This window comes from Periplaneta americana, chromosome 1 (assembly GCF_040183065.1).
Source record: "Periplaneta americana isolate PAMFEO1 chromosome 1, P.americana_PAMFEO1_priV1, whole genome shotgun sequence".
In the NCBI taxonomy this organism is placed as follows: domain Eukaryota; kingdom Metazoa; phylum Arthropoda; class Insecta; order Blattodea; family Blattidae; genus Periplaneta; species Periplaneta americana.
The window spans coordinates 132,643,039-132,670,064 of record NC_091117.1 but is presented as its reverse complement, the minus strand read 5'-3'; the positions used below and the strand labels follow the sequence as shown (position 1 = coordinate 132,670,064).

General features: G+C 35.5%; 1 long non-coding RNA gene across 2 annotated transcripts in view; it reads left to right on the top strand.

Annotated features, from left to right (window-relative positions):
- The window catches only part of LOC138701012 (uncharacterized), a 731,347-nt gene that overhangs the window by 318,685 nt on the left and 385,636 nt on the right, over positions 1–27,026 (top strand). For both annotated transcript variants that reach the window (XR_011332423.1, XR_011332422.1), the window contains exon 4: positions 20,044–20,093. This is a non-coding gene — a long non-coding RNA (uncharacterized lncRNA). The remainder of the gene's footprint in view (positions 1–20,043; positions 20,094–27,026) is intronic.

The following is a 27,026-nucleotide window of genomic DNA, read 5'->3' as shown; positions in this document are numbered from 1 at the left end:
TAACACACTAAAGAGCAGCATCAATAGCTAGCAATTCAGTGTCAAGACTAGAGGAGGCTGAACATGGTATGAAGCAATTTTCTTGATATTTTGGAATATAATATCCTGCTCCTGATGTTCCAAAATCAGCGTTTAGAGATTCGTCTGTATAAATTTGAAGGTAATCCTTATATGTGCTGCAGAGTAGTTCCATGGCATCTAACCATGATTTCGTGGAATTGTAGGCTATGTTCTGGAATTATCCATTTTCATAGAGGAATTTCATTTACAACTGGAGTTTTAGCAATGAGTGTGTCTGCGATAATAGACTGGTATTTCTTCTTTGTTTATTTTGCAGAAATTACATAGGATATTATCTGACAGTTTGAAGAACATCTGAGATCTGGATGAGGCTTGCAATTCTAAATGTATTTTTAGATCCTTTTTTAATACGTAGTGTCTGATTGGTTGAATATTATATTCAATTTCTAGGGCAACAGTTGATGTGATTTTTTGTACTCCGAAAGAAGAGGGCTAAGAAAATTTCAAATTTTAAATGAAATTCAGGCTTAGTCGCTGTTCATTACGTCACTAGCCTCATCTAATGAAGTCACATCTCTCTCTGCTGAAACATCTATGTTTCTGTCATGAAGTGCATCTGTAGTGTTCCTACCGCGAATATTCCTTCAACTTCCTCTTCCACGCACTTTTCCACGTCCTACTGTCCTTATTATAGGCCCATCCTAATGCTTCAGGTCATCAAGGAAAGAGTGGGATGAATTTCATTAGCTATTGCAAGTTGCTCCACTTAGCAAAAGTTATCTTTATTAGATCACGGTATAGTTGGTCCAGCTCAATGTGTGCAGGCCTTCCACGAAGATGTTTCGAACATGTAATCTATTACCTCTCTCCATTATGGCAAATGAATTAGTCATACACAGAAGAAACGCAACAACTATATGTAAACAACGCACTTGTATTAGTTTACCTTTCAGTCAAAACTCTGTATGCATTGTAATACACGTGTAAGGCCAACATGGAGCAGCACTGACTGGAACTGCACTTATATTACTTTTTCTCTGAACAGAAGTGACGTTAAAAAAATGTCACTTATATTACTTTGCTTCTGAGTGCCTCATATGTGAATGAAATTCATATTTAATTACATTAATTTTTTTCAAGAATAGTACAATACGAAAGATTGTCAATAGTATATCATTATTATGTCTTGATTTTTAATCATATATGTTACAGAAATCAAGAATCATCTGAAGAACAATCATGCATAGAAGATTCCAACAAAACAAATTTTATTACATACAAAACATACATTATTACAACATTGTAAATTTTAATTACATCAGTAATATTTGCATAAAAGTCACGTCAAATCTGTATCACATAAACATAAGTAGAAACATTTTACATTTTTTATCAATTTTATATATTTATAGTGCTATTCAACAAACACAAAATGTAACATGAGTTCTATGTATTTTATATTTATATATTACATTTTCGGCAGGTCAGCAAAACCATATCATACAAATCAGTCAAATTGAACACATTTCTCGTCCACACCTGTGGAGTAACGGCTAGCGCGTCTGGCTGCGGGTTCGATTTCCGGTCGGAGCAAGTTACTTGGTTGGGATTTTTTCCTGGGTTTTCCCTCAACCCAATATGAGCAAATACTGGCTAACTTTCGGTGCTGGATCCCGGACTCATTTCACCTTCATCTCATTCAGACTCTAAATCTGTAGTGCTCGGGAAAAGTGACACAAATCAGTTTCCACAAACCTTTTTTGATAATTTATTGACAACGTACGGAACATCTGTTCGCTTGGGGGAAAAAAAAAACATAGGTATTCCTCCCATTACAATAATTCATACAAAAAAAAAAATCAAATCGACATAAACCAGTGTAAGTTGTCAAAAAATTATCAAAAAAGTTTTGTGAAAACTAATTTATGTCACTTTTCCCAAGCACTGCAGAAATAACCTAAGATGTTGATAAAGTGTCGTAAAATAAGCTGCTAAAATAAAATAAAGAAACACATTTCTCACAACGATATTAGACTCTTATTACATATAATTCATGATTTTAGTTATTTTAATTTATTATTATATTTATCACAGTGAATACTATATTGGACTTACGTTTTAGATATCGCTATAACATTTGAATATCTGATGATCAGGCTTCGACCTAGAGAGACAGAGTAACCAGTATGAGGTTTAGAGTACACGGGGATAAATGACGTCATGACCCGTGTGGAGGGGTGACTGCAACAGCACAGGTGGGTCCGTAATGTGCATTACTGTTGTGTGTATTGCTGCTTTGCTTCGGTACGTGTAACAGGCTTCGGCGTAGGAACTCCTGAGTGAAGGTTACAACTCACGTTAATACTTTAGTGGTAGACATTTATTGTCTACACTAGGAATGAACCGTATATACTGCATCTGTACAGAGTGAAATATATTTTGTGCCGTACTGTGACGGACTGTTTACATGTTGAGACACGAAGTAACGGCGCGCTCCATCTTCAAGTCCACTCGACCAACACAACACTGTTGGCCGTGGTTCTGAACTTCATGCGTTTCTGTGCCCAGGACCGAAGCCTGCTGATGATGTCGTAAAGGCGAAAACGTTCATATATTTTCTTTGATAAGATGTATTAGCAAATATTAATTTGCAACAAATGATAAATCATATGATTGAGAAACTTTAAATAAATTTATAATCCTAAATTTTTTTATTAGACTTCTGTGGAATCTATGGCAAAGCTTGCGTGTTCAGTATCTTCCCGTACTTTGACGATTATTTGCTCTTACTTTCCACCTTTAATTATTTATTGTATTTTTAATATGTTTCGTTTTCAAATATTTTATACACATCCCTTTTTATTTCCTGTACGTGAACTTCATAAAATCATAAACATTATACCCATTCGTTATATGCAGTACTGCTATGTTTTAGTGGAAATATTTCATTTTTGTTTTATTGATGTTCCTTTCTTCTTTTGTTTAGTAATTCTTTGTGAAGTTTCATCCTCAGCAAGCACAGAGAAAATAGAGATGTCATTTGTTGAATTTTTGTTAGAAAGAACTCTTCTTTTTTGCAGCTTTATGATGTAAATGCCGTTTTTAAATTTCACAACATACCTTACATAAATAATACATTACATCAACCCGTTAACAAGCTCATACCAAATTAAGGAATTTGTTTCCAGAAACTGGTAAGTGATATTTTATGCGTTAATAAATACCTTATTTACAGTGTAGGCTAATCTGTAAAATAACGTCACGAAGTTAAAATACAGTGACTATACAACCATGGAACATTTCTTTCATTGTGTTTGCTAAAAAGTGTTCTCAAGGGATAGGAATTTTTATGTTGACCATGACCATTGTTGAATCTCATTTGAAGTTTAAATTTAGAACTGGGCGAGTTTGCAAGGTTCGTGTGTCGAAGACCCTTTGTATTGTACCTCAGGACGAGGTTAAAACCATAAGGAAGCATTCCAACACAACCTGACAAGTCAATTCGTCGAGCATACGGGACCTGCAAATTACAAGGAACTTAAGCTATGTTTTCGTGTGAATATTACGTGTGAAACAAAATTTTTAAATGGTTAATAGATAGTTGTAAAAATGTCCTACCTATCGTAGCTCCCCAATTCATCACGATGCTGGGTGGGCACCGGTCCCATGCACTGGTCAAAATTTCATGAGAAAATTCCTTCCCCACGAGGACTCAAATCAATACGCGTTCTTAACCCTTTGCAGTATAGTGGTGGTTCAGAAGAACCACCGTTTTCTTTCTTTCTAAATTTTATGGCACAGATATATATATATATATATATATATATATATATATATATATATATTTAAGTAGGTTATTTTACGACGCTTTATCAACAGCTTAGGTTATTTAGCGTCTGAATGAGATGAAGGTGATAATGCCGGTGAAATGAGTCCGGGGTCCAACACCGAAAGTTACCCAGCATTTGCTCGTATTGGGTTGAGGGAAAACCCCGGAAAAAAGCCTCAACCAGGTAACTTGCTCCGACCAGGAATCGAACCCTGGCCACCTGGTTTCGCGGCTAGACGCGCTAACCGTTACTCCGCAGGTGTGGACTGACACAGATATGCCACCGAGGAACCACCTCTTGAGCACACGTAGAGGTGCCATCTATGTTTTGGAATTGTATGCGGAATTAAAATTTTGAAAAAAAAAAATGATCGAAGCTTTGTTATGATCCATGAAATGGAAAAAAAAAAAAAAAAATTATACTGCAAAGGGTTAATGCAAGTCCGTAGATTTACTGAGACGTAAAAGAACTCCTGCGGGACAAAATTCCGGCACACCGGTGACGCTGATATAACCTCTGCAGTTGCGAGCGTCGTTAAATCAACCGTAATTTAAATTTTTACATACATACATACATACATACACACGCGCGTAAAGACGTACGTACAGGATTTTTGCGAAAGGACTGACATGTGTATGTTCACAGTCTTTTATGCGGATTTATATTGTGTTGTTAGTATTACTGAATAAAGTGTTATTTGTAGTTTAATATACCAGCAATAGATGTTAATGGAGGGAGTGTATATTTTCATAAATGTTTACGGTTTGGAAAAAAAAAAAAAACTAAAAACGTACGAAAGAGGTATCGATGACGTTTTAGTATTATGCCATGGAGAAATAATTGCATGATGAATTTTGAAGATGTGGCTGTATACTAGTGATCTGTACGGAATAGTGATAGATCTAAAATGCAAGTCGAGTGACAAAGACAGTCAGGAGAGACCCAAAAGGATGAATTTTCACATCGTGCACAGTTTCAGTACATGAGCGCAGTATTACCGCTCCCCCCCCCCCACCTCCACTTAATGTTCACAAATGTTATTGATGTGAGAGACCATATACACAGAGGCTTTCCACCTCTACTTCAGCGAGATTAGTTTTCCTGCCCCTTGATCTAGCATCTTATTTATTTTTAAGTTTTCCAGGAGTGTACTAACTCTCACCTCTATCGCTCCAATTTCAGTTTCTCAACATAGTAGTAGTAGCTCAGCTTGACCTTAGATCCTAATTTCTCTTCATCCTCTCACTCTGATTGGTAGACTATCACAACCATCAAGCCTAACTGAAAGTCGACAGCAGGAGTGCCCCCTGCACCTTCCATTCAGTCTCTCGGCATTTCTGCTCCTCGCCACATCCAACCGAAAAGGCAAGCCTAACTCGTATTGCTCCTATACTCCATCTCAAGTTCTTCCACCGCATTTTTATAATTACCGTAATACGTTGCTAAGTTATATTGACCTGAAAGTAATAGTCGTCAGGAGAAATATTTGGAGCTGTTATAATATACAAAAGGCCATTCAGGAGTTAGTGTATTGTTGACGTGTAATATTCTTTTTTGTAAGTACACTATATAGCAGCAATACTTGAGATCATATTTTTATAGTAACATTTTTAAATTTTGGAACCATGTTTTGAATTTCTACAACTTTTCGGTACGAGTTAAGTTCCATCTCCAGTGCAATATTGTGTGAGACGTTAAAGGTTTGCTTACTTTGTTATTCGGTTGTGCTTTGACTGCCTGGTGTTGAGTTTACAATTAAATAATAATAATAATAATAATAATAATAATAATAATAATAATAATAATGAGTTCTATTTCTTAAAATCAGTTTCTACATAGTTGTTGATATTACTCGTACAGAATCATCTTTCATATTTATAGCGGGAATACCATACGAATGAATGTTTACAGAGTTCCGAAATTTTGAATAAAATTAAATCTTAACGTATGGTTCCAAATTCAAATCTGTTACAGCCAAATAATGTGTCTCAAACCTTATTGGTTATGTTCGTCATTATACTTCATGTTTTATTTCTTGGTTTGCATTGCTCCACATTCTCAGAAATGCAGCCTACTTTTATTACTTTCGCATTTGACGCAGTGCGCTGTTCTTAAGAAAATAAAAAAAAAACAGTCTTTTTTTGTAAGATTTGTTTTGTGTTTCCTGGTAAGTCGCATGATTCATTTTTCAAATATTTTTCAGTGTATCACCATCACTGTTGCTATTACTACCATGAACTTCTACGAATGTATTACTCGACCAAGAACAGTGGAGTCCTGCAACCCGGAGCCGTGGCTCTACTGCTCCTGCGTTCATAATAATATCGTATCGCGATAGTTCACATTATGCCCGCTGCTCCATTCCCCTTGGTCGAGTAATACTTGCGCTCCAAGTTAATTGTATAGACTATAGAGTAATAATTGGTTTAAAAGATGTCATCTTCCTTTTCCTATTGACTGTACTGTGTTATTACTTTGGATAGGTTCGATGTGGCATTCACATATTATGTTGAAATGATCGGTATTCTTATATATTTCGTTTCTTGTTGTATTGGAGTACGTTGTATTTGATTCTTTTAAATATATAAATGTTTATTCTGATGAAAAGTGTAGGACTACTTGTACTTTATTATGTTTTTTTTTTCTTAAAATAATTTATTTCGATTTAAGAGCTCATTTGTGTGTGCATTTTTTTAGTTCATATTGCACAAATATGTAATCTGTACATTTGTTAAATAAATAACTTTTTAACTTTACTGTGTTATATTTGCTATTGTTCTAATATTGGTTGAGTGGAAAAGAAGGCTTTATGGCCTTAACTCTGCCAGTAGAAATAAATCTACTAAATAAATAAATAATATAAATTATATACAATTGTTAAAAGTGTATAATCAAGATTGAATACTATTTTCACTCATTATTTGTAATAAATTTTGTAAGATTTACAACATTTTTCTATCTCTATGTCACAGGTTATATCTTAAATGTGTTTTTTCACTCACATTATGTGATTATTATATGTAAGTCTATTTAATTTTTAAAAATTCCATAATAGTGGGCCTGAAATATACACTATTGCATTAACGTTGAGGAAAGGAAAGAACTTTATTACGTAATTCTGAGATTTACAAGTGTAGACCTACGCATTTGTGTGATAAGTAAAGGTAAGAATTTGTATCACGACATGTGGATATTAGGTTAGTTGTACTTAGACTATCGTTGCGCCATGAATGACGTGAAGCCTGAGGTATGGCCAGATTACAACTGAAATGTGTTTTGTATCGCAGCAATTGAATGGAGATATGTTTCTCTTGCATACAACGGACACTTTATGCATACCTAACCTTGTAGTCTCTGTTAGTAAATTCCTATATTTAGTGATAAGTGCTGTGGAAACGGACTTCTGTGTAACAATACACCCTTGCATGAGGACATTGGCTACAATGATATGAATTTGCAAATGGAAGTGCTCTGTGATACCAGCATACCTGAAGAGTCTAGCTGAGCGTCATCATTAGGCCTTATCATCATCAAAATTATTTTCTTCTATCTCATCTTTAATGACTAATCTAAATTCATTTGCAGCCTGAAATTCGGAAGTCATCTGTGCTCCACTAGCCCTACATTTCTCTCTCGGTTTGTAAGACCTATGTATTCAAGAATTTATCAAATTTTTATTTTTATTCATTCTCCGTGAATCATCTAATCACAGCATTTTGTAATCCATCTATTATATCATTAAAACTGAACATTTTCAATTGTTTCGTATTTTTCTCACACTTAGCTTATCGTTTCTTGTGGTACAGGGACATAATTTTATTTTTACTTCAATTTTTATTGTACCTGAATTTTTTAATGTACTTCACTCCCACCTCCTCTACTTGTAAACTTCAACCGTCCTCCACACAGAACCAAGGCCGCCTTACGGTCATAGTAAACAGTAGGCCTACTGAGTTAGTGAGTATAGTGCGTTCCAGAAATATGTTCCAGTTTTCCAGTGACGAAAGAGCTTTCAATATTGAATCATATTTTCGCACAGGTAGGCCTACTGTCGTCCGTTTGCCTACGTCGCTTCCCGGTTTCCCCCACCCCCTTCTGCTCGCCTCTCTGTAAAAGCTAGTGGCTGGGCTGTCTTAGCTCTGTTAGGAATTGGACGTCTACGTAATATTATACAACTGTTTAATAAATGAAAGGGCCTCGTTAATTAATTAACTGTCACATGATTTCCTTTCTTTCTACGATCCTGCGACAAAACCACTTGGACGACAGTAGATAGGATGTCTGAGTAATTTATTTTATCTTTTCGGATCGGACAGAAGTAAAGATTGAATTTACAGTACGTAAGGTACTCTTTTATAAAGTACAGAATTATTTTAACATAAGTTACTAGTACTAAGGACGAAACTGGTAATTGGAATTAGGTGCAATAGTCTATAGTGCGATAATACACAAAAAAGAACTGAAGCCTGTATCGAAAAATGTGTTTAAATATCCATATTGTGATTATTTTCAATTTAACTTCATTCTCTATATCGTACTTTAATGTGCTGTGGACAATATAATATACACTGCATAATGAATACATCCGAATGGATAGCTCAGTTCGTGAGTAAAAACACTTATTGTTAATACAGAATTGTAACACATTTTGATTAAACGAAAACCTAATGAAAATTATCAAATTCCAATCGCGATATTTCCTAGTTTACGTAAATGGATGAACTACTTTTCTTCCTTCCTGTACCTAGTAATGTGATTTGTTAGTGTTTTACGCCAGTATCATCGAACTCCAGTTGTGGAAGGAGGTAGCAAACGGTGTTTCCGGTACTCAACCGTTAATCCGAAGGTATAGCCAGGTTAATATTAGAAATGTTAGTAAAAATAAAATGATGTCCCTGTATCAGTACAAAGTTGAGAAATATCATTTCGAATGGGTGAAATATATTTTTGCAAACAAGTATAACGAATATATGATCGGAGATTAATCTTTTCGCTAAAAGAAGAATAAATTGAAACTCGGGAATCTCATATGGCACTCTTTATTTCAAATTCCGTTGTTAATATACAATATACGTAAGTTATTACGTCAATTTTAAAATTAATGCCCCACTTTCATGTCCCTATGAGTCTACACAGTCCACGTGTAGGAAGTTATATAAAAATCAGTACATAATAAATATAGAAAGCGCCTCGTCCCTTTAATGTTGAACGTTGTTATGTTGCTCTTTGTTACAACTCTGAATCTTGTACCTTGCGTGTGGTATACATCTCTACATGTCGGTAGCTGCTACCCAGTGAGCCGGCTTTGATACTCACAAACATACTGTTTAGTAATTGTATTTTGTTACCGATATAAGTATTAAAACCTGTCATTTGTAGAAGCTGAGAGAGTAAAAGAGGGACAGAAGGGGTGAGAAGGAGTAAAAAAAAGCAAGATAAATGTGTGTTTCTCGTGGTTCATGCTCATTATACCACTACGTTATTGCACGCGAGGGATACTAGACTCGTCCTCTAGATTAACTTGCAACTTGGGCTTCAGTTTAGCTTTAAAGGAAGGAACATGTTTGTTGTATCAAGCCCTGGTAACCACAACCACCCCCACGTGATGTAACACTTCCTTTGACGAGCTTTAAGGTAATAGATCGCCCTGTAGAATTCACATTACAGTTCTCTTTTTAAAATTGTGTACTCTTTCATTACTCCTAATGTTTTCGCTATCGAATTATTTATGTTTTAGAGACAGGTCTGTCTATTCCCTGTCGTAGCTCAGTCTACTGAAGGTTTCTCAAAAAGCGGGGGGAGTCTACGTTTTATGAGAAGAAAATTGGTGGGATTAAATGACACATACTTTTCAATTGTGCATGGGCTATTACTCTGCAATTAAATAATACTGCGTAACGTCGTCCGTGGTGCTCTCGCGATTACAATACGTATATGCTTAACTAGCACCAACAGATAGCGCGCGTGTACTTTGAGGGATGCGCTTTGCATGTGCATTTCTTTTCCAGTATATAAACAGCTCTTTGCCTACAATCAGGTCCCGAAAGATTCTGAATATATGCTTTCAATCCTTAAGAAATATAACTAATTAAACTGCTTCTGAAAAGTGCTAAGTATGAAATAAAAATAAGTACTTCAAGTAAGAGATTGCTGGCTACAGTGTCATTTTGGAAGAGGGCAAAAAAAGTGTAATAAAAACATATGCAACCTCGACAGCAAGCTATGTTAGATTAGATTATATTCAGTAGGCTACTTGTAGGAGCCCCCGAAGTTTACGTCTGCATTTTACAATGGGACGATACTAGGCCTACAGTAAACTCTCAATTAGGCTTAACTGGGTTGTTTATTATCCTGGACGAACCGTAGTGAAAAAAATATAGGCCTATAAATAATATAGTCTATGTATAAAATAAGAAAGTAGCGGAACCTTGACTCCAAATATCTTTTTCATGAGTAATGCCTTTAATGTAGACTAATTATTAGAACCATGTTTTAAGTTCAAATTTTCAAAATCATCCTACATAGTATTCAAAACTGCATGTCCTTAACCTACAAAACGCAAGAATAATCGTGTTACCACTGCGATCATGTTTCATTTCATCTTTCTGCAACTAGAAAAAAAATACGAGGAATTCAAGCCCGATAGTCCTTCCTTATAAAAAACACATTGGTGGCTGCATATTCTACTTTTTGAGTACGGCACAGACAATACTTATGATTAAAGAGGCAAAAGTCACCTTCGACAAGTTACTTTTTTTTATTCGTGCACCTCGTTCTCAGAGTTCTAGTTTAAGTTCATCAATATTCAATTTACTCGTATCTATAATATTCTGCATACTGCAGATTTGCCCATCCATCTCTTAAGGGGAACAGCTCAGTCTTATATAAGTTTACGCTATATTATTTATTGTAAATTAAATTAAATTAAATTATGAGGTAAGAAAATACTGAATTATATTAAATTATACTAGGTTATACAAAATAATTATAAATATAATTTTGACACGCACAGAAAACCAATAAGCGGGAGAACGTAATCAACTGTAGCAAAAGATATAATATAGCCTTATAAAATGTTGTGCCACATGGAACACTCCTGCCATCTAATGGTAAAACTTCGTATAAGATATCCCTATTCTGGCCGTAGAATCGTAGGTTTCCTCGTTGAATCCCGACCGAAAATGATGGATTTTAATAGGCGTTAAAATCCCCAGCGTAGCTTCCTCTGGGAGGAAAGTAAACCAGTATTCTGTGTCGTAAATTTACGATACGTAAAAGAACCCTGACATTGAGAGAGATCTCGAGGTAAAATTTGTCGGCCATTTCTCTCCCACCTTAAATTTCCATGCTGAATAACCTCTGTAGTTGAAAGAATCGATAAATAAAATATTACAACATTATATGGAGATGTGTTAAATTAGCCACATTTGTGTTATTATACATCTCTTCCACGTACAAAATCACAATACTCTCATTTCATGAATTCTCTGTCTTCTCTAACCTTTTTAATAAGTATGTAAAACACGGAATAATATTGAAGAGTACTTTCATCCCTCCTCATAGTGCCCCAAACGTCAACCTAAAGTTTGCGTAACTTCAAAAGCGTCATCCGCTAACTGGCATGAGGGGCTTCTAGAAAATCAACCTGTGTACACAGAATCCATTTCTTGCGTTGTCTCTTTGACTTGCGTTAATCTCAATATCAAATCAAATGAATCTCTACTGTAAATACCTATTTTGTATGAAGAGATTTTCGATTCTGGCATAATTTTACAGATACCAAAATTATGAAACAAGCATTTTGGAAAATTAGGTTAGTAGAATTTCATTGGGTATTGTACATCATGTAGAAAATATTCGAAACGAAAATTGTTTTATATAATCCGTCATTATGCGTGTTTTTAAATTTAAAATCATATCCATTATACCAGAGTAAAAGTTAACTTGCAAATTCTGAATAGTGTATCCATGTAAATTTACATTTTAGGAGATATCATTGTGCATAGAAGCAAACCCTACATGTTGCTATCTGTTTTTTCAGCAATGATGTTTGCAAAAATGTAAGTCAGAGTTTTACAAAATCACAATTCTTCCTTTTTATACTACTTATAATGGAGATCTAAAATCGGCTGCTGAGCAAATTTTCTCAGAGCATATTAATATTTTTTGTCATCATTTGATCTTCATTCCTTTACCGTCGTATTATGTAGTAGTCATTGAATATATCTACTTGTAGCTTGAATGAGCTGTCAAAATTATCGACAGTAATCTCACTAGAGGTTTTGATTTATCTAGAGAAAGTCAAAACTCGAGTGGGATTTAATTGACTATTCCACGATTAGAAGAAAGTATATACAGATCAGAAGTAATGAAGTACTCTTATCCAATAAAATATTAATTGACTTACCAAAATACTGAACCGTCTTCAAGTGTATTATTGTACCATCTCAACATTACAAATATTCCGCTAGATGGGAGTAGTGTGTTGTGATTAGCTGTTTTCTTATCAGTTGTGTCAACTATAGAATCTTCATTGAATTCTGTGGACGGTTACTAGTCAAGAAGACTTTGTTGATTCAGTTTCATTTCTATTAAAACAGTTGCATTCCAATTCAATTATCCAGATTCCAGTAATCAACCTCACTTGACAGATGATTTTCAATAAATCTTGATATTAAACAATCTCTGATACGTGACTATCCATAATATCATATAGCAGAAGCTATAACAGAACCTAAATAATATAAACAAGTGTTAGAAAAGTTTCAATTAGGGGTGATGAAATAAAAAGAAATGTTTTAATTAATAATGATAAAATAAAAAATAAACATGAATAATTTTAAAAGGAACAATTATTGAAAGTACAATTTTCAAATTTGAATATTTTAGTGGTTGGTGGTTCAGTTGATTTTGTATTGAACATGTGCGTAAATGAAGTGGAACTCGTTGATGTACATGGTGTATTCCTCAACGTATTCAGGATTTCCGAATGGTGCTCTTCATTTATTTGTAAATAGGGTTTCAGGGAAGATGCATTGCTATGCTTATTAATTCTTGTTCTTGAATGCCAATGCGAGTCATGTTTGAAACTGCTGTGCATCGACTGGAGTGGTTTGTAATTTTTTTTTTGACTCCAGACCAGTGCAGTTTGAAATGTTGGCAAACAAAGAAAGAAATGCTAGGATAGTGGTAAAAACAAACAAATGCTAGGGAAATGATAAAATTAAACAAATGCTAGGGAAGCGATAATATGAGCAGCCATGATTGATAAAATGACGTTCTTTTGTATCGTTTTATTGGTCAAAAGTAGTATGACGTAATACAAGTGTAATAGTCACAATAAAATTAATATTCTGTATCTGTAGAGAGATGCCATTATGCAGACCTTCTAAAATATTTTGGCACTTAGAGTATGAGAGTTGATCATTACGTAAGGTTCCCTCGATAGTCCTTACATGTTATGGGAAATAATTTTTTCCTTTCGCACACAATGCTCATGATTCAACATTACTTCACCTTGAGATTCTCAAAACTAGACAAGCAATCACAGCTGATAGATACTGTGCAACAAATGGACGATTAAGGCAGCAGTTCGCAGGGAGTGATCTGATTTTCTATCCAAAGACGGTAAGATTCTTTACGATAATGCATTTGGAGTCCTTTCACTGGAACAATATAGATCATCCTCCTTACAGCCTGGATTTAGCCCCACCCGAACTTCATTTTCTTGGACTCCTGAAAAAAAAAAAAACGTCTTAGAGCAAGACGATTTCTTGATGATGCAACTATACAGGATGCTGTCTAAGATTGCTTGGGACACTAAGGACCGGATTTCTACAAAGAGGGATTCTTCAAGCTAGTGCCGCGATGTGATAAGTGTATATGTCGTTTGTTGTTTCATATAATGAAGCTGTAATAGTTCAGGTACTATATTTGTCTCCATGTTCTCTTTTTCGTTATACGCATTATGTAAGAAATGTAGCCTATATATGAAATAATGTGAATTTATAGAAACATAGCTGCAATTCTGAGGTACTTATTGTTATTTTTTCAAATGCTGCGTATATTGAGATATGCCATTTGCACCTCTGTTTACTAGTTGGCGATTATGATGAAGAATTCTGTTCTGAGCTTTGGGCACCCATTAGGTTGAATTCTGTTTGTCACGTATGATAGAATTACATAACTATAGAAATAGAGACAATAGATGAAGATTCAGATGATAATGAAGGCGAAATGAGCCTCGGTTCCTACGCCGAAAGTTGCCCAGTATTTGCCCGTAATGGGTTGAGGGAAAATCCCGGCAAAATCTCAACTAGGCAACTTGTTCCAACCAGGATTCGATCCCAGGACCGCTGGTTTCACATTCACCACTACTCCAAAGCGGTAGACTTCTGTGGCAACTGTTGCTGGGTATAATTTTTATTACTAAGCTTAGTTACAAACGACTCTATGGACGCATCGCTAGTCGAACGCCTAGCTTGTCACTCCAAAGAACCGAATTCAGATTCCGACGAATACAAGTGGAATTTATATTGGGGTTAACTGTGTTTCGAGTAGGTTTTAGCTGAGTACTTCCATTTTGTCCGCGGGATTAATGTTTAAATTTCTATAGGCATTATTTCCCTTATCACCATATTGGTGCAGTGCAAATCCATCTTACATGGTCCCGGTACCGTCGTCCTATGGTCTAGTGGTTACCATGCTGACCGTTAGATCCGTGGTTCACGGGTTGAAATCCATCGGACGACGGATGTTAAAGGGCGATAAGATTCTTAGAATGACTTCCTATGGAAAAGAAGTAAAACTGTGGGTCCCATATCTGAATTTTGCGACATACTGTTTATAGGATTCTGTCCCTGATAGAGGGCCCCAGGAAAATTTTGTCGTCCCTTTTCTCACCCACTTTGAATATCGACGCTGAATTATCTCTGCAGTTCAAAAGTCGTTAAGAAAATATGATTGTTATATGGTATATAAGAATTAGAAAAAAAAAAAAAAATCCTGAAATCAAGTTGTCATAAATTTCGTTCTAATGACGATACTTTTTTGAAATTGTTTTGTGGTATACAGTATAAAGTAACTTTTGTCGTTTGAATTAACTTACAATGGTTGTTATCTTCTACATTGTAAGCTAGAAATTAATTTTTAAATTTTAAAGATTTTTTATGTTATTCCGTTGGTACATTTTTTAAATTATTTAACTATGAATTATGACATTTTCAGGGCATATTAAGACATAATATGATAATGTCATTGATGCAGTTAAGAAGTCGATCTATGAGCCTACATTCAACTATTTCAAGCTGATATATGCCTTAATTCACGTTGAGGTATCCGGCTTGCTCATAGGTGCTCGAGGGACAATACCAGCTTTTTTCGAAGAATTTCGACGGCAGTTTGCTCTGGCAACATCTTTGAGGGATGACATTGTGATAATTGTATTAAAAAAATCCTGTCAAATCCTAATTAATCACATGGTGCCACATTAATAGCAATTGTAATTTTTCACGCCCTTTTCTTTGTTTCCCTTCTTTAAAGTTTAATATCTATGTTTACATATGTATAATACTTTTTTGAGGATATACTGAGTCTGTAAGGGCTACCCTCAATGGGGGGCAGTTTACTATGTATCTATTTAAAATGTGGAAAATAATGGTTTGTGTTCATTTTCCTAGACGAGAAAAAGTAATTTTTTGAACAACGAATATTAATTTGAGCCCTAGCACAAAAATAATGAGCACATTATTACCCTCAATGGGGGGCAGTTTACTATCTATCTATCTATCTATCTATCTATCTATCTATCTATCTATCTATCTATCTATCTATCTATCTATCTATCTATCTATCTATCTATCTATCTATCTATCTATCTATCTATCTATCTATCTATCTATCTATCTATCTATCTATCTATCTATCTATCTATCTATCTATCTATCTGTCTATCTATCTATCTATCTATCTATCTATCTATCTATCTATCTATCTATCTATCTATCTATCTATCTATCTATCTATCTATCTATCTGTCTATCTGTCTGTCTGTCTGTCTGTCTGTCTGTCTGTCTGTCTGTCTAAAATGTCGAAAATAATGGTTTGTGTTCATTTTCCTAGACGAAAAAAAGTAATTTTTTGAACGACGAATATTAATTTGAGCCCTAGCACAAAAATAATGAGCATATTATTAAAATGATATTATATGGTTTTACTTTAGTGTTTTATGCCAATATGTTGAACTTTCATTATCATCAGAACTAAAGAAAATGAATAAATTGCACCACTGTACAGTAGAGTAATAATAATGTAAAAAATTACTTTTAAAATTAATTTATAGTTTACAATATAGGATATAACCATTCTATGTCACTACAATAGCCAAAATTTCTTATTCAGCAAAAAAAAAAAAAAAATGCCATCACTACAATCACTGCAATCTGATTTCAGGCAATTTTTTTCTAATTTTTCATAAACCACAACAAGTATCTTCCCTTAAATAAACAACAGCAACCGCTACTCTACTATTACTACGATCACCACTACCACCATCATCATCACCACCACCACCACCAACACCAACACCACCACCACCACCACCACCACCACCACCACAACATTAAGTATGTGCATTAGAGAAAACGGCGATGGCGATGTACAGTTTTGGCGTCATAATACTAGAAGTGAACTCTTGAGGCCAGAGATTAAGAATCAAAATACTCGTTGTTGGGGAAAAATTATTTCCTGAGATGACAGCCTCTTAGTAGGAAAAACTGGTGATGTTCAAAGAATGGCTTACAGACTATAACCACTTTCAAATTCAATTTTAAATTATCGAATAAGGCGTCAAAATAACGACTTTGATGTATAGGAAATAATGAGATATATGAGCTTCCATTAATATTAAGAGGAACCAACTGAATAAAATTAAAAACATTGAAGTGGGGGTCGATTTGGTTGGCAAGTTGGTATAGCGCTGGCCTTCTATGCCCAAGGTTGCGGGTTCGATCCCGGGCCAGGTCGATGGCATTTAAGTGTGCTTAAACGCGTTAGGCTCATGTCAGTAGATTTACTGGCATGTAAAAGAACTCCTGCGGGACAAAATTCCGGCACATCCGACGACGCTGATATAACCTCTGCAGTTGTGAGCGTCGTTAAATAAAACATAACATTTTTTTTAAGTGGGTATATTTGGAATACGCTTGAAGCTCTTTTAAAAAACGATATTAAATGAAGTCATGTTTGGCGCGTGATACAGGTACTATCAGGAAGCACTTGCGTCTTGTTTGTGATTCAGTCGACGATATATTCGTGATTCAAAATTAGACTTCGCAGGCTGTTCACAATGGATTCTAGTGGTAAGGACTGATACTGCAATAACCGTTTCTATAATTTAAATTATTTATTCATTTTTTTATTTTTTTATTTTTGCTGGCAGAGTTAAGGCCATAAAGCCTTCTCTTCTACTCAACCAACATAAAAATACATAGCATGTATGAATAACAACAATATAGAAAACAGTGGTATAATAATAATAATAATAATAATAATAATAATAATAATAATAATAATAATAATAATAATAATAATAATAATAACAATCATAACAGTAGTATGAGCAAAATGTAGATGTGTTTAGTTACATGTAATTCGAAGGGTTAAGGCTCATTCGCAATGAAAATTAAACATAACGTAAGCGTTAACTTAAGAATGTAAACGTTACGGTAAAATCAAGAAGCCATACCATCATTCACGATGGGAACATAAACATAACCGCAAACATACTTGGTAACCATGGAAACATGACAACGACGCCATTTCCTCATATTCTGTCGTATACTTCAGCGCTCCATGATTGTGTTCTGTTTGCAAATCACGTAAGCATAAGCATGAAAGTTTGGAGTTTGCAAACTTTCATGTTAACGTCTTACGGTAATGTTTATGTCAATGCTTATGTGAATCATTGTGAATGATCCCATTTGGTAGCCTGGGCGCAAACTTCTGTGTTTATGTTACGGTTATGTTTAATTTTCATTGTGAATGGGCCTTTATACAGTGCGTTCGTAGCTCGGCCGGACCGTTCCGCGGCCTTGGACTGGGTGAAGATTGGCGCGCCTGCCTCCAGAGTTAATGTACACGTAAACGACCGGCAAGTCCGGCCGAGCTACGAACGAACTGTACAATTTTATTACAATTTAGTGTTAAATAAGATAATTTGTACCAAAGGAACGATTGACATAATGAAAGAAAATTGATTATTAAAAATAAAATAATCTTTTCGGCAGTCGGCTTTTGAAACAACTCCTTTATACTACGTACACTAGAAAACGCTATTCTTTATGATAGTGTAAATAGTAAGAATTGCTTTTTTCTAGTGTACAGTCTTAGAAAAAAGTTTTTTCGCACAGATACTTTACAAGTCCCAGAGAGGAGGCAGTGCGCATGAGATATACAACGAAACAAAATTAATTTTATTACCTCAACTAGTCGTTCTCTTGTGAACCAGGTCCTCGTCCTCTGATCATGCGCAATGCCTCATTTCTGGTACTTTTAAAGAATCTGTGGAACAAAACTTTTCTAAGACTGTACATATTGTAAATAATTTAAATTGTAAATATTAGTCTAATTGTTAAAGTGGTCCATATATTGTTCTGCCCAGCTTGACCAAATAAATTGTTCTCCCCAACTTGACCAAATAAGATTCGCGTGTGCAGTCAGTCAAGTCCAGGCGGCCCGAGTTCGATCCCCAGGTAGGTCTGATGGAATATGTGGTGGGCAAAGTAGACGTTGCAGTAGGTTTTTCTCAGGGTACTCTCGTTTCCCCTCTATCATTCCACAAACACTCTCCATCTCTCCCCAATTCATCTATAATCTGCAATAGTGGGGTGAAGTCTTGTGGGTAGAAGAGGTTTCGATGTAGGAAGGACTTAGGGCTCCTGGCCCCGGAGACTTATCAGGCTACTCGCATGCGGACGGGACCTGTCAGGGACTGAGGTAAGATGAGCCACCTGTCAGAGTCGGATTCACGAATGCTATCCAGGCCACCTCTCGGTCTTGGACAGTTATCGCATATAAGGTCGCACAAAGGGCCAAATCGTGCCTAAGTTAACGGACTCGTCCAGAGGCCAGCCCTCGTAAAGTCAAGCCGATCAGTCTGTTAAGTTATTCGCTTACTAGATGAACGTGCGTTATGCACTTAAAAACTCCAGTAAATAATCTTGTAGCCTCGCGGGACAAAGTACAGTCCCTAATTATAATAAGACGAAATCTTTTCATGAAAAAGACACACACACACACACACACACACAAAAAATTCAATAATAAAATGCTAGTCACAACTCTTCTATACAGAATTGATGTAATGTTACTTGAAGTATATTATAATTCTACATAAAAATTCAGATATCCGGAATGATGTTATTGTCACCAATATGAAAGGTTATGAATTTGTAGACGATAAGAAAAATGAACACGCGAAGAGATCTTTCGGTTGAAGAGTTGCACGCCTACACCAAAATCTAAGAGTAGAAACTACAATGAACACTATAAATTTGAGTATTACAGCTTGCATTAAACTGCAACTATGAAACATAATCGACTGACCCTTTCTAACAAGAGATGAACAAATCAGATGTACATTTGAATTGGATTCGGAACTGATCCAATTGCAATTAAGCTCTGCAGCTCATTATGGTGTGATTAAAATTGTTGCATTTTTCCATTTTACCTTTCGATTGTATTAATAAAACAACACATTCAGCGTAGTAATTGTTTTTTGAGCCTAACTTTGAATTTTGAGTTTGTCCTTTACGTTCATTTCATAAATTAATAGATCGTCAATTTTTAAAAAGTTTAATGAAGATATTCATAGTTCACGGTTATGAATGAAATGTGATTGAGATCAGTATAGCTACCGGCGTCACAGAGGCGATAGACACGTTTACCTGCTGATCCGGAGCTACGCTCAATTCTCGTTTGGACTGATTACTTGTTTGGGCTTCTTTCTAGTTTTTCCAACTGTAAGGCGAATGTGAGGAATTCCGTGACGAATTCTCGGATTCAGCGCACCAGTTCCATTGGTTAGAAACTGCCTAGGAGTTGGTACCGCGTCCATAAATAACTGAATAAAACAGCACTATAAAAATGTTTATTACTTTTGATTTCTTAACACATCACTCTTATTTTGTTTCAGATTCTCATGTGTTTTAACGCATTCCATGACTTCGGCAGAAAATTTTGAAGGTAAGTAAGAAGTCACTGTATTTGTTATAAGATAAGACATAGCCAAGGCCAAGTTTATTTAGTGAAAAATGTTCAAATTATTCGTGAAAAATAAATGAAATATCGTATTTATGCTAAAAATCTGACGGTAATTTTTAACTTTTCCTGTTTTTTTGTTCATCATGTAGTGTTATACACAACCTTAATTAGCAGTAATTTTATACATGTGTACCTTTCTAAATCATCCTTATTGTTACTTAATTTTAAACACATATCCAATAATCAAGGGTCGTATAGACAGTGTGGGGCATTAGAATAATGGAATTCCCGAACATTTTGCCTCCCTATTCTTTAAAATCTGTCATCTTTAAAACTAATATACCGCATTTCTTCAAAACAATCCAAAAAGAACTCCCTTTTTGTAGTTTTTATCGCAGAGATTAAGATTTTTCGCAGAGACAGCTAATTTTCGCGAAAATTCGCTTTCCCTTCGCCGATTGCGATATTGGGCTGATAGTCCTGAACTCGTTACATTTCTTGGCATTAATTTTCTTCGGTATTGGCAGCAACACTGTCTCCGTAAAAACTTCTGGTCATTCGCCTTTCTCATATGTTCGTTGCATAATAATAGAATTTCTTTCTTGTCTTCACCCAAGCACTTCACCAACTCAATGGGGATTCTATCAACTCCTGTTGCTTTCCCATTCTTCACTTCCCTAAGCGGTAATTCAACTTCTTCCTTAACATAGAAAACCCATTCTCGTCTCTTAATTTCATCTTCTGTGGCTAACTCATCTGGACGATTCCCTGTCCCATATAACTCTTCTACATATTTCGTCCGTCTGTTCAGTATTCCTTGTTTGTTATTTCATTTCCGATTTCGTCTTCTATCAACCACATGGATTTCCTGTTCTTATTTCTGAAGTCCAAACATTTTACTTCGCGGTACATTAAATCATAGCGTTCTTTTCACTCTAGATCCTCTAATTATTTACATTCCTCTTTCATCCAGTCTTCCTTCGCCTTGTCAGTTTCTCTTCTTAGTTCGTTGTTTAGTTTCCTGTAGTTTCTTCTACCTTATTCTGTGTTGACGTTTTTTTCCATTTTCTCCTTTCCTCAATCTTCTCTAAGATTTTCTGTGTGACCCAAAGTTTCTTCATTTTCACATCTTCTCTGTATCCTGTTGTTTCTTCTTCTGTTATATGTAGGCCTATGCAGCTTTTTAAATGAGTCCATTAATCATTACTATTCTCAGGTGTGGTTTCCAATGTAGCGGCTTTCTCTTGAAAATTTGCTTCAAATGTTCTTCTTTCGTCTTCGTTTTTCAGTTTTTCCATGTTTAATTTCTTCGTCACCTGTCTTTCTCTTGTCTTCTTCAGACTAATATCTACTTCGCCTAAAAGCAAAGCATGATCTAAGTTAATATTCGTCCCTGGTAACGCTTTTGTACTTTTAACCAATTTCGGAATCTTTATTGTATCGGTATGTAGTCTATCTGATATTTGTTTTCGTCCCTTGGACATATCCATGTGTATCTTCTTCGTTTATGTTGTTAGAATAATGTACAATATTTCTAACAATCATTGCATTCCTTTTTACAGATATTCACCTTAAATTTTCCTTTATCATTTGTTTTCCCTACCTATATTTTCAACTCCTCTTCCATCTTGTCCTTCTCCTACAACTGCGTTCCAGTCGCCCATAAGAATTACCCATGCTCCCTTCTTCTTCACAATTATCTCTTCTGTCTTGTCATAGCTTTCTTCCACTTCTTCATTTGCTAACCCACTATGTGGCATGTAAATTTGCACTATCACTAAGTCAATTTTCTTCCTTAGCATTCTCACCGTTTTCATCCGGTCATCTACATAACGCACTGACATCACTTTATCTTTCACATGTGGTCCCAATAATACACAAACGCCATGACTCCCTTTGCATTTACTATTTGAATAAAACAACCTAAATTCATCACTCACCAACTCACCACTATTTTCCCACCTCATTTCTGATATTCCCATCACATCCACTCTGTTTCTTCTCATTTCTTCCTTCAAGTTTTCCAACTTGCTTGCAGAAGAGTCCTCACATTCTACGTTCCAATCCTCAATCTTCTTTTCCTCTCTCTGTTAGTAATAATATATATTCCATAATATTTGGTACCCCATATTAGGCCCTCCACTTTGTTCCATAATAGGAAACTGGTAATGTTGAATTAGTGGGTGTACATCAATTGAGCCCGAAAGGATTAAAAATGCATCAATTGAGCGCGGGGTCAGTTTTAGGTATACATCAGTTGAGCACGGTAGGCGGTTTTCCCTAGGCTTAGAGGTGGCACGTAGCGCATGAGAATATTTGTATGCAGTGTATGGCAACGCTGATCGTAGAGAATTTTTGTTTTAATATATGGTAACGGTAACACGCTGATCGTAGAGAACTTTTGTTTTGATGTATGGTAACACTGGACACTGGCCTCTTGTTTTTGTTTCACCTCTCCTCGTATTTCTTTTAACGGTTACCACTTTGGTTAGCAACCGACCTGTTAATGAAAGTATCACAGCCTTTGCTAATTATTTGGTATCAAATTTCATAGAACCGGATTCGTTATTTCCCCCTGAAATATGTGCTTCCGATACTGTTACATCAGACAGAACTAATAATGCATGTGAGGCGTTCCACAAAGCGTCCTCTCTGAATTTTAATGCTGCGCATCCTCATATAGCTATGTTTGTTTCTTCAAGTCATTATTGAGACACAAACTAGCACATATATTAAAATGCATGACAACGGGAATACTATTGGAGCCAATCCTACAAATAAAAAGGAGGAAACAGTATATTAGAAGAATTACTTTGTAGGTATAGACGCGGAAATATTACTAGAATTGTTTTCTTACAGAGAGTGGCCTTATCCAAGAAAGTGACGTAGATAATAAACAATCCATTACTGGCACAGGAAAAAATACTTTAAACTCTGACAAGTGCTAAGTTATCGGTACGAGCATTTTTTTAATTCTGACAAGTACCAATTTATCGGTACGAGCATTTTTACGAGAGTCCTAAGTCTCTACAAAATTGGAAGGGAAATTGCTGCGGCTCGTGTTAAACTGACCGCTGCGCCGCGCTCAACTAGTGCATCCCAAAACTGACCGCCGCGCTCAACTGATATATTCAGTTCAGGTAACATTTTCTGTTGCGCTCAACTGAATTAGTAAGGTTTCCAGCAGAGTCAAGAGCAGAGTACTGTCAGACAACGTGCTTTTCATAGTACGACTTGAGCATAGATTTGTTAAAAACAAAAATTTATTTCTTATATGTATATATACACACTAGCAACAAAAACAAAAGTCTTTCAGGTGCCATCATCTTTCTTCGGCTCACTGAGACGGCTTCTTACATAAGAATTGCCCTTGTGGTTTGTTAAGTTTCAGATTATATCAGCGCCGAACAGCTCTGATTCTAAGGTACCGGTACTCCACATGAAGCACCACTCCATATTACGTTACTTTCTTCTACTGAATTGCCACGAAATAAGCTGAACTTTATTACTTTATTGAATGGAAGTTAGCTATATAGTAATGCTCTAATCTTGGCGTCCCTTGAGCCTGTGTTATGTGTTCATACTACACTATACAAAACCGTCCACGGTCGATCCAGGGGAAATGTACAAACTGTTTCTTCGATAGTCGCTTGTAATACATGCTGATAGCATTTACCAGAACACTCTGGATGTTATTAAAGGACAAGCTGTCGTATGATATTTCCCTTTCAAGAAGACGCTCACTCTGAAACTGGAAATGCATAATAACATGGAAGATAAAATTAAATTAGGTAACAAGATAATGTTGCAACCCAAATTCATAGAAAAGCAGGGACGAAGTTTGGTTGTTTATTATCATGTTGAATCCTGACTCATCTTGCGAAAATGCCATTCCATTATCACAAATTCAACGCTGGCTGACCTCACTTCAGTTATTCCGTTTTTGTCGATGCGATTTTTGAGTTAAATGAACTGATGAATACTGACCTTAAGAATCGCGGTACGATCTGAAAGATTCTATGAATGTTGTAGCGGATAAAGCGGCTTTGGAGCAGGTTTTCCTGGTGTAATTCATTTTTCTCTGTCATTGCTGTTTCTCCATTGGTTAATTATAATTGTCTATGAACCTTTATCTCGGCGTTCTGAATAGCTTGTGTAGTTAAAAAGGGAGTTAAAATAAAGAATTACATTTACATCAATTAGTTTGAAAGCTGTAGGATATATTAGATCATGTGTACACGAAGAGTGGTTTTGTTTTATTGATTGCTCTTCATAGAGGGCCTCGCGTTTCAACTCTGAAAGTCATTTATCATGACTTTGTTTCTCGTGGATTCCTCCAATTTTTTTCTAGAGTGCTTAATTAATGAAAATTATTCGCACTCTTTTTACCATTGCATTTATACTTGGATACTGAGTATCTCTTCTTCATTTGTGGTTACTGTTCATGATCATATTTGTGAGATACGAATGGATGTATGTAATGGATTCTTATGAATTGAAGTATTATTATAAAGCAAACAAAATTGACAAATAACAGAACATTTGCTTAGAAGAAGTTTTGAAAGGATTCTAAAATAAGTATTTGTTACATAAAACTGTTCTGCGCATTAACAGAGATAAGGTCCAATGAAAATAGTCCAATGAGCTGAAAGGTTCAACAGAAATTGTCCAGACAACAAAATGTCCATGATATAAAGTCCAGAAGAAATTAGTCCAAAGTACGAAATGGTCCAATACTTATATTGCACAGTTAAGTTATGGCCCAATATAAAAAAAGATTCTGTAGAAATATAGTCCAATAGAAATAAGGTATAGGCTAAGCTGACAAAGTCCAGCGGAGAATTCATTGATTTTTAATCTGGACAATTCTAAGTTTTCATTGTGATGTTACCAGGTAACTGTACTGTAATTTCAAAATCCTCATGAAGTGAGCTCTAAAAAAATTTCGGAAAAATTGAACATGGCAGAAATAATACTGACACAAAAAAAATAAGCCTATGTTGCTGTACAGACAAGATTTATAGGCTACCACTATCATTCAGAGATCCGAAATAGAACGTCAAAATATTGGAGGTGTTATAACAGAAAAGTCTGCAATGCAAGGTGTGTTACAAATTCAAATCTGCTTTTGATTCTTCCTTATTTACTGGTTAAGAATAATTTCTTGTTTTGGCACATTTCCCACTGTCACTGGACAGTTTATGTTTGAACTTTAGAAATTGGGAGTTTTGAATTAATGGGGCTTATTTCTGTGGACATTATGAGAAAAGGACTTTTCACTTCGTTTGACCTTTTGGAAAGTGGACATTTTGTGTATTGGACCTTCTTGGAAGTGGATATTTTGTGTATTGGACCTTTTAGGAAGTGGACATTTCGTGTATTGGACCTTTTAGAGACAAGGACGTTACCATCATCTGGACTTCATTTCAATGTGGACGAATTGAAATTGGACATTTTCTCTGATAATCCGTACTTCGATGTCATATTAATGTACTATTCAACCAAAGAAGTTGGGTGGTAGTGTCGAAAAAACATTTTAATTTATAGGTTTACGAAACTCATTAGACGCAGAAGGTATTGTTCGTTAGAATCCCAGCTTTCTACAAGGTATAACTGCTGATATTTAATTAATAGCCGCGGTAAAGTATCTTACGCCATTGTAATGCATGTATCGAGGTGTGTATGAGAAGTTATTGTAACCCTTAAGCAGTCGCGCCTAACTTTGTAACATTAATGGCCGGTTTGTCCAAGTATCGTTAGAACACTTAACGACTGTTAAACCTTCAACAGTTTGTTAAATACAGTTTTTCCATTTGTTCAACATCAGTTTGGCTTAACAGATTCTTAACCGTTTGTTAACTTTAAATGTAGGATTTCAGGCCGTTAACTCATTTAACATTCAGTTAAACATGGCGGATAACACCACAGCTGTTCAGACAAAAGTTGTGAAAATAACATGTTATGTTTCTCTTTGAGGAATGTTTAGAGTAAGGACCGGTTTCACCAAGCTTCAGTAAATCAGTCCAAATGAAACATTAACTAGTACATGAACATTAAAATATTTATACGAATACGTTTATATGTGCGCTGTCTCCGTAGGCTTCAAGCTGAGCAGCTATATGTGCCTCAACGCGCTAACTACGTCATGACTCTCTGGTGGAGCAGTCAGTAGTGTGTTGGCTTGCTATCCTAGGGGCCCGTGTTCGATTCTCGACGGTAACAATTTTTTTATTAACGTAACTAATTTTTATACATGTTACCTTTCTTCATTTTTTTAATTTTGTGTAGTGGAATGAATTATTTCGCAACTCTGGCTCCACTAGGAGAATTTAAAAAACTCTTGGGAGATCAATTTTCTTCCCGAAATAAAACTAAGATAAGCAAACAAATTAAATAAAAATAAAAGAAATACACATGTGGATCTAATACATTGTCCACATGCCACCGGCGTCTATCACTGCCTGGCATTTTCAGGGCATTGAGTCCACCAGATCGCGGAAATAGTTCTGGTCCTTAGCGAAATCTTCCCAGGTATCCAGAACTTGATCCCAGAACTGATCTGGATTTTGAGGTGGGATGTCTCGATATTTGTCAATCCTCCTCTTTTTTCATGCTTTTCCGTGAACCGTCTTTGAACATTTATGGCGGTGTGCGCGGGGTGATTATCCTGCTGGAAAATTTAATTTCCATCGGAAAGAAAACGATTATAAATTCCAAGAATCCAGCTCTTTCGCTTCTGTTTTAAAGCCAGTGCAAACATATCTTATCGCTAGCTATAATATAATTCTAATAAATGAAAGTTAATATACCAATTAAGTTTTGTTATGTTTGAATGCACATTATGTATTAATTTACTAATATTTCTTAGGTACCGGTATGTAGTTTTATAATCACTTTCATGTCTTAAAATAAAAC